At 41.0% G+C, this 14,938-nt stretch overlaps 1 long non-coding RNA gene across 1 annotated transcript; it reads left to right on the forward strand.

The window, feature by feature from the left end:
- The first annotated feature begins 4,516 nt into the window (after positions 1-4,516).
- On the forward strand, positions 4,517-14,547 carry LOC139829386 (uncharacterized). Its single transcript, XR_011741843.1, has 3 exons — positions 4,517-4,981; positions 8,780-8,924; positions 13,199-14,547. It is a non-coding gene; the product is annotated as an uncharacterized lncRNA (long non-coding RNA).
- Positions 14,548-14,938: the final 391 nt, after the last annotated feature.

The raw sequence follows: 14,938 nt of genomic DNA on the forward strand, positions 1-14,938 counted from the left end.
ACAGTTGATAGGCGCCTTCTTGGAAAGGTCTGAGCTGTTTGGCTGCAGATTTTCAAATAAGTTATCCCTGAGGCACACACCTGGTGAGGGAAATTTTCAGCCAAACAGTTCTAAGTTTGGCAGTTTTTAAGCAACTGAAAATGCAGTCTTACAATAGGAGGCATCTGGCAATCATACCACTTGGCAGTTGGGCTGGCCCCACCTATCATATTTTGGATCACTTAATAATGTAGTGAAGATTTTTAAGGGAGTATTTTTTCCATTTGAATTTAGTAAGATACAACTGTGCAGCCTCCCCGTACTTTGAGCTACAAAGCGTAGAGGGATCATTTCAAGCAAGCATGTCAAGTTTGGAATCACTAGCCAATTCATATAAGCGTCATAATACTGAGAAGTCTGCAATTGAACATGCATGTAAGAAATGAGAAAAAACAGACTAAAATTGTTACTGACTTTTCCAATTTTAACACCCACAGTATAACTTTAATTATTTTTAAAACATATTTTCACTTGTTCTAAAAATTATTTTTGAAATGAGAAATTAAGTCCTACAGATGTTCCATCCATGCCGGTCTATTTGGTTAGTATTAGCTCTGACAATGTCATGCTACTTTAAGCAAGAGAAAAGCAATAAATATACAAGAAAGCTGCTGATAAAGAACATCTTTACATAGGCAACTTTCACTTGTTTTAATAAAATATTTGGTATCTGTTTTTGTGACTACACTTAGCAAACTTCATAAGAGAGAACAGTAAGTTTTTTATTCATTTTAAGACAAGTATTTATTATCATTTTTACAGGTCAAAGATTATATCCTCCAAAGAATTCTGTAGTCTCTAAAAAAAAATACATACCTAAACAGTTTGGGCCTGCCTTTGTAAGCCTTTGTGGGCTAGGATTTGCTCAGTATGCTTTTTGTTTGTTTATTTACTTTTAGATGCCAACTCAAATGCAAAACATTTTCTCTTTGTATTGCACGGCAGAATATACTTTATTCTGATCTGTGAAGGGGTGAAACTTTTCTTGATGGTGGTAGTTATAGAATCATTTTGGTAAGTTGCCCAGTGTGGCTTCACATATTACAAGGATAAACAAATTACACCCAGTAAAAACTTTTAGAGAATGTTGGTAGCAGAAAGGCAAACACTCAAATTTTTCATCCCTGGTCCGACCACTGGTGTTTCAGCTCTCTCCCTAATCTCTGTCATCAGAGCAATTACCAAATGCTTTAGAGGAAATAGAGGGACTCTGCTAAGATGTGTGTATACTAATACGTAGATGGGGGAAAAGTTCTTTGTAATACCAAGATCTAGTGGGTGGTATTAGGGTCCTAAAACTGGGGCCCTGTAAATGAATTTGTTTCATTTCGCAGCGTCTCCTTTCTGTCCTTGCTCAGAACATTAATTAATATGCTGAATAATACCAATGGGATTATAGCTTGTCAGGACAAACTTGGTACCAGGTTGTGAATTGACCATACTGAGGAAATAAAGACTAACTAGCCTAGTTCATACAAGGATAAACTCAGCTTGTTGGAGCTGCCTGGCAAGTAATATTCAGAATTCATACTCTGTGAAAAAGGTTTTTAATAAGTCAAATGAACCACAGAATCACAGAATGTTAGGGATTGAAAGGGACCTCAAAAGATCAGCTAGTCTAGTTCCTGCTGGAGCAGGAACACCTAGATGAGGTTACACAGGAAGGTGTCCAGGCAGGTTTTGAATGTCTCCAGAGTAGGAGACTCCACAACTCCCCTGGGCAGCCTGTTCCAGTGCTCTGGCACCCTCACTGAGAAGAAGTTTCTTCTCATATTTAAGTGGAACCTCCTGTGTTACAGTTTGTACCCATTGCCCCTGTCCTACCATTGGTTGTCACCAAGAAGAGCCTGGCTCCATCCTCATGACACTCACCCTTTACGTATCTATAAACATTAATGAGGTTACCCTTCAGTCTCCTCCAAGCTAAAGAGACCCAGCTCCCTCAGCCTTCCCTCATACAGGAGATGCTCCACTCCCTTCAGCACCTTTGTTGCCCTGCGCTGGACTCTCTCCCTGTCCTTCTTGAACTGAGGGGCCCTGAACTGGACACAATGATGCATATGTCCGTGGCTTAAGAAAAAGAAGATAGCTTCAGTTTATTTCATGGTCCATCTATTTTGCACGTCCCCTAGCCAAATAAAGTGCTCATCTGCAGAAAAAAAAAAAACAACCATAAGGCTTTGCTTCTGCTGTGCCACACTAAATATTAATGAAGGAAATTGAAGATTAAATGGGCATAAATAACCGAACAGCTGTAGGTGAAACCCCGGGATAACTGCATTTAAAACAAGGGATATAATTTTGTTAAAAAGGGTTAAAAAAGGCCAGCACGGGCTGGGCAGGAGTCCGAACGGGGTCGGCCGCAGCATCCGCAGGGCCGACAGAAGGACGAGATGTGTTTTCCATGATGACTGACACTGCAGCCGCTGCTGCATCACGCCGGTCACGTGACCGAGGGGGTGTTGGGGGGGGGTGTTGCGGGGGTACCCGCAGCGGCGGGGCCGCGCTCCCGCCACGCCGGGCGCGCTCCCGGCATCATCAGCCTCCCCAGCGATCGGGATCGCCCCGGGCCCACCGCCTCGGGCCCACTTGCCCCAGCCTGGCGGCCGCTCCCGACCACGACCGACGGGAGATGCTCGAAGAGAAGGAGCCGGGTAGTGGGTGCACAAGTGGTCCCTGAGCCCCGGTGCAGCTCATCGCATCCACGCTCCGCGTCACTCACGGAGGGGCTGGTTGCTGGAGCAGGGTTTGTCACAGCCGGAGTCTGCGTACAGTGAATCTTGCAGGATATTTCGGTAACTAAATGGTAGTTAGAAATACAGCCTTTCCCTTTTGAGACAAAACAAACACACACACCCCCCCAACCCAACCCAACAACAACAAAAAACCCAATCAAACAAAAAAACCCCAAAACACAAACAACCCCCCCCCCCAAACAAAACAAAACTGGGAAAAATAATAATTAAAAAAACAGGCATCTGTTACAGTTAGATCTGAAAAACAAGTGCTTGGGAGAAAAAAAAAAACAGAATAATCTGAAGTTTAAGCTCTCTGATAGATTATTGTTAAATATTTTGATTACTGTATACAGCGTATTTATTACTTGTCTTCATTTGTGTTTGAGGATCTGAGGCTCTGCAAGTTAATCACAGCGTTTCAATGTGAAATATTTTCATAGTTTGGAGCACTTGGATGAGTTTAAATTACCCATTTTACTGGATCTTAATTGCAATATTTCTTTATATAAATAACTTTGTAAATATTCTTTTAACCTCGCTGCGCAAAAATACATTAATTTGCAATGACGCTAAAATTTATAAGCAATTTTTTTTTCCCCCAAATGAAAAGCTAATGATGAGTGGATTGCAGCAAACTCCCTTCAATAGTTTGTGGCTATTCAGGGCCTCGCAAAAGGACTCACGTGGTTGCCTAACTACACAAAAATAGCAGAATTAATATTCACTCCGAGTTCCCAGGCACCAGCCCGGAGAGGGGGGGCATCCTGCGAGCCCCGAAGCCGTGGGAAAGAAGGAGTTAAAGCGGGGCAGCCTCTCCAGCCAGGCAGCTCGGACAGACAGCGCAGGCCTTGCCTCTTTTCGCCCCCCCCTTTTTTTTCCCCTCCCTTCTTCTTCTTAATTAATCATACGCTGCTTCACAATTTAAATATGGAAATGGCGAGCCATTCGCAATTATTAATGAGCCTCCAGGCTGTCCTGTGGCGCTTCCAGACAAGCTGTGTCAGCCCGCGGGGAAGCAGCGCGGCATCTCCCTTTCTTGATGCGTGTGTGAAATTTATGTGCACAAAAGGCTCCTCCTTATCTATGCGCAGGCTAAATAAATAAATAAAGGCTTTTGTTCGCCGGGCCACTCGCACATGACTGTTTTGACTAAAAAAAAAAACCCTCTCCACGTTATTTGTACATTACAGTGGCTGGAGAAGGGGGGGAAAGCGGGGTAGGGAAGGAGGGGGGCGACGTCCCCGGGCCTGCGCTACCTGCTCCGTGCGGCCGCTGCGTCCCGCTGTAACCAGCCTGCTGGGCCGCCGGGGGAGAGGGGGCGCCTTTACGAATTAAAAAAAAATAAAAATACCCCCCCACACACCCACCCACACCACCCTGCGAGACAGAAATAAGAGCGCCGAACAATAAAACTTTGCCCTCGCCTGACACCCGCCTTGCTGCCAGCGCCGCCACCCGAGCCCGGCAGCCCGGGCGCTGCGGACAACATGGCCGATGCTCGGGCTCCGCGCCCCGGGACGGAGCGGAGCGGAGCGGGGCGGCTCTTCAGCGCCCGGCCGGAGGGGGTGGCTCGGAGGATTCAAGCGGCAGGATCCCTATTTATTTATTTCTAACCCCCCTTTTTTTGTTGTTGTTGTTTTTAGTCTTTTTTTTTTTTTTTCCTGCCGGTATGTCAACTCTCCATTCAATGCAGTGTACGACTAGGTAAAAAAAAAAATACACACAAACTGTAACGGGCAACTAGTTTAATTAGCCTGGGTTTGTTATTTATTTATTTATTTATTTATTTATTTAGAGCTTTTATAAATGAGGAGCGGCGCAAGGTGGGAGGAGGAAGCGAGGAGCGGAAGGGACAGGGAATGAATGGTGAGGGATAACAAAGAGTCAGGTGCAGTGCTGGATGGGCGTCCTCACTATTGCTCATAGAGGGACTTTTTTATTTTATATTTCTTTCTTTTTTTTTTTTTTTTAATCACTCCTGTATCGATTAAATGAGAAAACTGAATAGCTGTGGAAGGAAAAGCCAGGTTCCTAAACGGCAGCTATAGGCTTTGAAAGAAGCTTATGCATTGTGTCAGGGGGAGCCTGTTCGTGTAGTGATGGAGAAGAAGGTACCATCCCGTCCTGCGGGACAGCAGTACGTACAGACACGGCTGACTTTGGTTTTCCCGCTCCAAAATAGTCCGCTGCTTCACTGGGTGAAGGTAAAAAAAAACAACCAACAACAACCCTCTACCGCGTTTTTGCAAGTTTGCCATGTTAGATAAGAGCGTGACTTTGATGTCTTGATGTAGTTGCAAAGCGAGACAAAGCAGGGCAAAGACAGGGATTTCAGCTGCAGCGGGGGGGGTGCGGTGGGGTGTGTGTGTGTGGGGGGGTAAGATCAGGATCTGATAAACACCGCTGAAAAATGGCAGGAGAATAATGTTTACTTTTGAATATATGGCCTGCTGCCAGGTTGGCGCTGGTTTTTAGGTTAGCAGAGGTTGGAGGAAGGGCCAGACTGAGGCGTGGCTAGCTGCTGTCAAGGAAAGGAGAAAAAAAAAGGGCTGCAAATTGCTGTTCTCAGCTTTTTTTCTCTCCATCCACCTCTCTTCCCCCCCCCCCCCGAAAAAAAAGGGCAGTGCTTTTTCTTAAGGCTATTAAAAATGATGCAGAATTTTAACCATCTGCTGTACCGGTTTCTCTTTGGTGGTGCTGCAAAGCTGTATTTTTGTAAAGGGAAGAAGCCGCAAAGCTTTCCAAATAGAAAGCTGGTTTTTTAAGCTCTTAAATATTCCACGAAATAGTGTCTTTAAAGAAAGATTCTTTTTAATTGTGAGTTGAAGAAGGGTTATGAAGAGAACTGAACCATTTTTAGCCTGTCGTGATGGGGTTTTTCGCTAAAAGGGACACAGGTGTACAGCTACAGCACGGCATCCCGCTGCTTTAGAAATGTTGCGTGGGCAATAGAAGACTCAAGAAACGGACAGTGATAGAGTCTGATAATTTTCGTAGCCTTATGATTTTCTTTTCCCCCCCAAGGCTTTTTGTGGAAGTGTGTGAGATGTAGCTGAACGCAGCACAGTCATTTCTTGCACTTGACCAGCTGTGTATGCACGGATGGGAGTGAAATTATTTAATGAGAAACAGGGAGACTGGCAAGGGAATCTTGTAGCTGATGCGGCCTCTGGAACTCTAGTAATATGTCCAGTGCATGAAGGAAGAATATTTCTAAATAATAATAATAATAGATGGGGAAAATGCTTTTGAAGTGGTGAAGCTTAAAGAAGAAAATCACAGGAATCTTTAATGTGGTATTCTTACTTCTCATAAATTAGATTAACTGTTTGAGTGCTGCGAACAGCAAATTAAATCTTTCAGATATTCATAAATCAGAACTTAGTGTTTGTCTGGAGTCAGAGCTAAGAGAATTGAAGGTTATTGCCTCATAATTCATCTACATATTTAAAATCAATTAGCAAGTTATTGGAAAAAGAGATTGTAGTGAAGTATTTGAGGCATGCAGTTCCTTTGAAAATGCAGTGTGGGTTTTCTCTTTTAAGATCTGTCTATACCAGATTGTTACCTAAAGCCACTGGTTATTATTTGTAATTGAGAGGGCTGTATTTTCTTTACATTAAACATCTACAATCTACAAGTATATGCTAAGAAAGGCATTTACTTTCCAAAGGCAATGTAGAGGCCCAGTTAAACCTTTTCATTCAATTTTAATTTAAGGAGGAAAAAAAAAAAAAAGATACTATATTATAAATATGTTGTAAATTTTCTTATTTTTAAAGCTGAAGATTGAGGGCTGTATTTTGTCACCTGTTGCCTACCACAGAAAGAAAAGAGGGGGGGAACATTTGCTGATCATGCAAGCTTTTGCACGGAACTTGCTGTTTGTCATTTCGTTACCGTACAGTAGAGAAAATAGCCTCTTTTTTTCCCCTATGCTCTGAGGTGCCACATAAAATTATACAACATGTTTGCTTCAGATAGTGCCAGAGAAGCATAATGAGGTGTTTAGTCACAGCTTGGATGCGGTATTGGTAGAAAACAGCGCAGGAACTGTGGGATAGATTTTCAAGGGAATAGTCCTTGTAATGCAAGGCTGCCTAAATCCCAAGCTGGTATCCAGGCAATACCAAGACACTAAATTCTCTGTTCGCTTTTTGTTAGGCTGTTGTCTGCTGATCATCTTCCTTTTCTTGATTTTGGTGTTGATTTTTCTTTTTTTTTTTTTTTCCTCTTTTCCTGTGTTAACCCTCGGATTTCTGTTTGCTCCCCTTCTTGCAGAGCACCTTCATAAATACGAATGCAAACAGCCTGGAGTAAGTGTGTTTTTCTGACATGGAATATGTGGATGGGAGGGCTTTGTTGAGTGACTGTTATAGAACAGTGAAGTACTAGTGTGCTAACATTTTTTCGTACTATGTATTTGGATTTAAAAGTCAGTGTTGTGTATCAGAGCACTCCAGTATGATGAAAGGTACACATATCACCTAATATTCTGCAGTTCAGAGAAAAAAAGGTTTCTGCGTGAATAAACATGTCTACAAATACTATAGCATCTATATTATTCTGCAGGTTAATTGTATTTTTCTGTACGTGTGCAAAATACAGCACATGGACTTTATCTAACCCTGCATTCTGCAGGCTTTGAGATTTCAAAATTGTGTTATTTGAAACCTCTTAGGATCTAGGACTATTTGAAACTGTGAACATCCTTACTAATAGGGTATCATTTGTTTGTAAGAGTGTTTTTCTGTGGTTATGGGATCGTACATGAATAAACATGTGGTAGGTGCTGGGAGTACAAAATTCTTTTGGCTTTGGCATTATTTAATAAACTGTCTGTAATATATGTCATCAGCCCCTAATGCACATCTCAATATAAGCATGATGTTTTTATTTTAATATCAGTTTGCACTTTCAGCAAACATAATAAGATTGTGGATTCAGGTTACATATTTAGTTCTAAATTAAAAAAAAAAAAAAAACAAGCAGCTTAATATTAATTTTACGGTCCTAATGATAGCTGAACAATAATATCTTTCTTTGTGCATTTGTCTGCAAAAAATTGAGCTTAAGTTGCTGAACCTTAAATACTGTATTTTTGCTTTGTTTTTGAATGATGGAGCTGATTATTTGAAAATAAGTGGGTGTTTTTGGAGGTACTGGAAAAAGTTGGTTTTATCACTTCGTATTCATATTCAATATTCTCCTGTTAAATAGAATATGAAATGTAGTATAATTACAGTGCCATTTAAATAATGAATTAAAGCCAGCAGATGATACAATATGCAAAACAGTTTATAGCAACAATCAGTTTCCATATAGTTCTATGTACTGCTGAATTATTGATAAAATAAATTGTATGAAACATAATAAGAATAAGGACATACTGGGGGATACTTGCTATGCAGTAGCATTATTAACTGTGCAAAAGATACTGTGATCCAGATAATTCGATAGTCTGGGTGAGGATATGAGTGAGACATAAACTGGGAAAGTTTTACTCAAATCCTATTTTTTTTAAATTTAGTGGGGTGTTGTTTTGTTTGTTTTGGTTTTGTTCTTAATAAACTCAGGGTTAAACAGATCTGCTTGAGTTTCAAATCGGTAGCACCCCACAGGCTGAAGAGAGAACCTCTGGAACATCCTTCTAAGCTTGTCTTGTGTTGGCATCTGTTACTATTATAAAATACATCGGCTTGTCTGGAGATACTCTGAAAAGCCTCTGATTTGTGAATTATTCCAGTACTAGTAGAAAACATATTAAATTCTAAAAAGATAGAGAGGGCTTGATTCTGCCATCACTGTAGAACACTTTTTAATGATGTTTCCCGTGATTTGAGCAGAGAGCCAAATCTGGCCTACCCAATGTGTTAGAAATGAAACGGAAAATACAAATGTATGTGTGCAAATATATCTACTTGTTTCTAATTTGCCTAATTAAATCAGCAGTGTGGTATCTGGTGTCCATTAAAAATGTTTGGTTTTTTCTTTTTTTCCAGGGCCTGTCTTAGAAATTTCATGGTCAGTGGGAAAAAATGAGGAAGAGGAGGGTGTGGCTGCCGCATAGAGGATCTGGCCTTGCAAAAGGGCACCGGCTTGTGGAGATGCAGCCCTTCATGGTGACAGAATGAAGACTTCTTTTAGGTAAAACAATTTGGTTTTTTTTTTTTTTTTTAAATCAGAAATCAATTCAGCATGTAATCCTGTTATTTCATAATGCATATTTCTGAAGGACGGTCAGTTGTCCTCACTGAGGCTGGCTTTATTTGCGCTTTGCTTTGCCCCAGATTTCTCAGCTTTTTCACCGATTGTGACAAAACCCACGAAAACTTGTTCCAACTATATGCGGTTATAAGGAGAGTGGTTGGTTTTGTTTATTTCGAATGTCCAACAAGGGACTGATCCTGTAGACTCTGGAATGTATCTGTACCCACTTCTTAAGTTTTATTTTCATGCAGTATGCTGAAGCTTTAGCCTCTGAAATGGAACATATACACACAGCTATTTTAATCTACAGTTCTTTATATTATGACAGCAATTACAAGATCATAAAAGGCTGGAATGAGACTTTGGGAATACTTTCATGTAAAAATTGTTGCGGGATGTGATTTTGACAGTATTTATCATAAAACTCTATGTAATTTTTTAAAGATGTAGTCTACACTTGTTACAAGAGCTAGTTGTCAATAATGCTCATTTACAGTCTTAATTCTGAGTAAGTTGTGTTAAAGCTTTTTTCCTCTGCTGCTGCAACTGTATTTTGAAAATGTGTGTGACTTTTACTGAGACCGTGAGTGAAGATGGAGCAGAAGAAACTTCTTCAGTAGTACATAACCACTCACAGGTGTGGTTACAGAATCTGCTCACTCATCTCCTGTCTTATATTTGAGCTCATCACCTCTTAATTATGCACCCTTGTTTTCCTTTGAAGAGCAGCAGCATGTGGGTTGTGGTGAGGTATTATCACAGTCTGGGTGAATTGTTAGCCACAAGACTGAAGGCTAAGTATAGCAAACCACCATACGATCTGACACACATCTTGGAATCTCTTCTAATTATTAAATGGCATTTGCAAATAGCGATGTGTGGATGGGGAAAAAGATAATAAAGTAAGCAAGGAAACACATTTGTATAGTAACTCAATATCTTGCAATTTAAATTCTTGCAAATGATTTGTGGAAAGGGGAAAAACAGGTGGCGAAGTAAACATACATGTTTTTTAAGTATTTTTGTGAAGTTTGAGCGATGCATTGATAGCATTTTATCAGGCACAGTAGCTAGATTAAAGTATGAATGATTTTGCTTTAGTTCAAGTGAACTTGTCTGGGTTTTTGCCATTGCTTTTGGCCACAGGAAAACATTTAAAAGTAGAAACTACTGCATTGGATCAGATCCACAGTCTAATTAATGCTAAGTCTACCCCGACAGTTCTTACAAAGGGTTGATTGGTAAGAGAACGTAGGGTGAAGACAACCAACATTTGATCCTTTTGGAATACCCTGTCCTTGTCAGAAAGTGGGCCAGCCAGATCCCTTGGCCAATGCCTTTATCATGCCTTCGCGCAAAGGTCTTTACGGTCTTTCCAGCAAACAATCCCATTGAATACTATATTTTTGTGGGCTATGAATAGAACCGTATTCTTTCAGAATCCTGCTGATGTCCCTTAATGATGGGCTGTGGCGCTGATTTTCACATGCTCAGCCTGCACTTTGTAAAATAATGTATTCCCATAGTTTGAATTTACCGTTATTTAACTAAATAATCTCCCATTCAGAACCGGAAGTAGGCAAGAAAGTCAGACTGCAGTTCACAGTTCCTGACTTTCAAAGTACCTGTATCTGTTGTGTTCCCTGTTGCTTATGCGCTGCCTAACATGAGCACATCATTTAATGGTTTAATTTCTTCATGTCTTTGTATATGGCAGTCTTTTTGTAAGTCAAATCATTTGAGTTACCTGCCCTTGCACTCCTCTTACTTCTGTTGTTTTCATGAGGCAAGGTAAAAAGAACTGTAGATGGCATTCTCCATGAAGGCATTTCCCTGGCAGGTGTATATTAGAAGGGTGATGTTTTCAATACAGTATTCCATGTTTTTTTGCATGCATCATAAAACTTGGCTTGTTTGGCATCACTGCATATGCATGAAAACTTTCGTCAGCTTCTTATGATGACACCCAGGTCTTTTCCCTTGTCCGAGAATGTTGCAATATGATTGCCTTTTCAATTATTTTAAATATATATATATATATATATATTCTGTTTCACATTCACTCAACTTCGTTAAAACCTTCAGCAATCCAAATACGCTTCCCTTGCTTGTCAGTTTTGCCGCTCCGTTTTACAGCTGATCTTTTTAGACCACTAACTAAAGTTAAAAGCTGATAGCAGCAAGTCCTCTGCCTGCAACGACTATTAACTGTTTTATTTTTAAAACGTCTTTTTATTCCTACATTTTACTTTTGGCTGCTGAGCCCATTTTTAATCGTGACTCCAACTTTCAGTCATGATTACTCTGTTTTCTTTATGGTCTTTATGAGTCACATTATCAAAGCCCTTTTGAAAGGCCAAATTAATAATTTCTTCTGCAGATGCACTCTGAAGTTAAAAAAGACGTATTTTTCATTGTGTTAGCAATGTTGTTTTTCTCTCCATTATGTAATCTCTGCTTAGGCATTAAAGTTATAATCTTTTAAAGTAGCCTTCCAGACGGTTTACTAAATGCTAGAATTCATTGCCATGTAATCTGGATCATCATTTGTGGCTATTTTTAAGGAGTGCTACCCTTTCATTCCTGATTGGAAGGTGCATATATTTGTTGGAAATCCTGCCTCCAACCTTGAGCTGCTTCAGAACTCCTGCGGATATGTGTATCTGGTCCTCAAAATGGCTTGCCTTTTAATTTATCCAGTTATTTCAGCACTTGCTGTTTAGGTATCTGCTTCTCTTTCACCCTTTACTTGCAAAATAATTGATCAGTGGCATTTGCTGTCTAGAAAGACCAGAGGAGACAATTCGATCACTTGAATATCATAGATTTTTCCACCTGTATTGAGTCTGACAACTTCTTTTTAAGTTAAAAGGTACCTTTGGGTTTGTCTGGATTTCTAGGCATCAGGAGATAAGGAAGTATATCTGGGAAGGTGAAGTAGGGTCAATATTGCTCCACACCAGGCCCACCCCCCCCAGAAAAAAAAATGGACTGCGTAGGAATTTTGTATCACGAAGTCACATTTCCTCTGTTTTCCTGTTCAAGAGAAGCGACGTCTTATTCCTTAACTTTCTAGAATGTGGCTTTTGTTTCCCATCTTGGAGGGAGAGCATTGTTGGCTGGTGTGAAGGTGAAAAAGAACTGGAAAATAGAAGACTGGGAGGTATAACCTTGAGTTTCCACTGGAAGAAGTAGTGGGTATACAGCTTTTTTTTTTAGCTTTTTGCCTTTTTTCTTTTTTTTTTTTTTTTTTTTTTAATACCACAGATCAGGAACCCAGCTAATAAGAAATGCTAATATGGCCATACAGGGTAAGAAAGGCCAAATTTCCTCTTTTGCATGAGTCGATATCTCAAGGTCATAGTTGGCAGTTATCTTTTCTGAAGTGTTTTTCCTCCTTTTTTGGAAAGGTACGTCTTTGCCTCAACTGTTTTAAAGCTTTTCTCAGTACTCAGATTGCCCTTGTCCACCCACTTCTGTGTCTAGAGATTTTGTTACTTTTATTCTGATGGATATGCTATGCCTGCCTCATCTTTCATGCATAAAAGCAGAATGTTCCCACTGAAGTCAGTGGGAAGACCTGATAAACATACAATGTGACAATACGGTACTCTATTTCCAGGTGCTTTTAATACCTGCCGTACATTTTTGTTTTTCCCTAGGTACTTGTTTTGCTCTGGATACGGGGTTTCCTAAACTCATCATCTGTCAAGGCTTTCTGAATCCACTGTTCTTTCTTTGACTCCTGGTATATAATAAAAAGCCCAGTAGTTTTATATTAGATTTTGGAGAACAGCAATCACCGGAAATGTTATTATTAGAATTGATTGTTACAGACACAGAAGTGGACGGGTGAGAAAACGTAGAAGAGAGTTCTAGCAGGTGCCAGTCTTTCAGTGCCCATCGCAGTGCAAACACATGGTTTGGAAGTTTCTTCTTTACGCATGGGCACGTTGGAATCTGTTGTGAGCCATCTGGGCTGAACCCTGTGCTCATCAGTGGGACGTGTATGCTAAGAAGGCTTTCTCCTTTGGGTTTTCCTGATGACAGTAAGTTTCCCTTTCTTTGTAATGGGGTGAGGAAAGATCAGAAACCATAGCAAGGAACAGCAATGGTGGGTGAAGAAGGAAGTGATTCTTCTGACAAATAGAGAGAACACGATAAGGCAAATGTTATTCTTAGTGGAGTCTTGATTTCTGTTGTCTGTTCAGATCCTTTTAAAAAAACTTGAAATGTATGAGTTCCTGCTACAGAGAAGCCTGCGAACAGGGAAAGTGACTTCTCAAATGTCCTGAAGAGGAGTGCAAAGAATCTTCCTTCCTCGTCCTGCCCGATGCTTGAGGATGCAGAGCTAGCAGAAGAGATGGGAAGGGGCAGAGCATACCAGTGTGAACACAGTGTGTGTATAATGAGACCCCAGCTTCCCACGCTTTGTGCATTAATTCATGTTGCTAGAGACTAGAAAGCTGCCTGTATTATTGTGGATTGAAAAATGGCTATTTTGCACAAAGATCTGAGAATTGAAGGACACCCTCTAACTCCTGTAGTGGGCTGCTCTAGGGCCTTGGTTTTTGGAATCTGGCGCTCCTGCTCCTCCTTTCAAAGTTGCTGCCATACGGGGTGATCTAGTGCCAATTTCAGTTGCATTTAACCCCTTTGGAGCTTGTCTGTGGTGCTGAGCACCCACCATCAAAGACTCTGGGCAGCTTGGACCCCTGCCTGATCTTATTTCTACTATATTCTTCTGGGACCTCTAGCAATGTTCAGCTTTGTCACAAGTGCTACGGCCCGAGAGTAGTGAGGGGAAAATATCTTAGTCTAGGCCACCCCCTTCCACATGCTCTTTTTCTCCCATCCTGGCCATGTAACTGGTGATAACATCTGCATCCCAGTGAGCGACATTGCGGCAGATGAGGAAACCGAGGCAGAAAGCAAAAGTGGGGATCATCCAGCAGGCCGGTGGATTAGAGGCGAGCATGGAAAGGAGACAATCCAGCGTGCTGTCTTAGTTGGCCACATTGCCTCCCGTATGTTGCCAACGCAGCATTAATTCAGCTGTTTCAAGAGATGCTTCTGTTAATATATTTCCTATTAATAACGGTGTTCTAAGCTATTATTAAAAAGTTGATAGCAGAAAGCTTAACAGACAAAAGAAGTGCTTGTTTAGCCTGGTGAAGCGTAGCTATCAGCATACATGAATTCTCACTCTGTTTTCCTTGGTTTCTTCTTTGCAAGTGAACCATCCCGAAGTTAGCTATTGTCCACAGCAACAGGCAACTTTTCTGCTTATCCACATGCTGCAGGATATTTTAAGATTTACATTTATGATAGCTACAAAAGATTACACTTTTTAGTAACCATTTTGAGAGCCAAACAATTTTGTAAAATCGACTCAGAACATTTCAGAAGAAGACATAAAGGAAAAAAAGAATGAGGTGATGGTTTTCACTTAAAATATTTTGCTACCTTTAAAAATAACTTCCAAACAGCTGGCTAGCTGTGTAGAAATTAACCCACTTTTGGAAGGAAGACCACATAAAGTTTGTACAGAGTTTCGGTCTGGAAATAATGTGCCATTGAGCCTTGGCAGCTGAAGGTGTCTCTATTTTGAAAGCTGGGGTTGGGGGGGGCAAGGGGGAAGTCAAATGATTTAGTGACTGAAGAGAGTTGCCACTTGCGTGAGCTCCATCCCTAGGGATATGACCTTTTTAATCCTCTTTAGTTAATGTATTGGTGATCTTTACTTAGGCAGAGTAAACAGTGCTGTTGGGAACAAAGGGGAGGTCATGCTTCCTGCATTACACTCTGACCCCGGGGTCGCGGCCTTTGTTCACTTCTCAATGGGAATTGCTCTCCGAGGGCCACCGCAAAATGGAGAACTAATTTAGGCGCGTGCGGGCAGAGAATGGCAGAGTATCGGGTTTGCCTCTACCCCAAACCTCCCAGCCCGC

This window comes from Patagioenas fasciata, chromosome 1 (genome assembly GCF_037038585.1).
Source record: "Patagioenas fasciata isolate bPatFas1 chromosome 1, bPatFas1.hap1, whole genome shotgun sequence".
NCBI lineage: Eukaryota > Metazoa > Chordata > Aves > Columbiformes > Columbidae > Patagioenas > Patagioenas fasciata.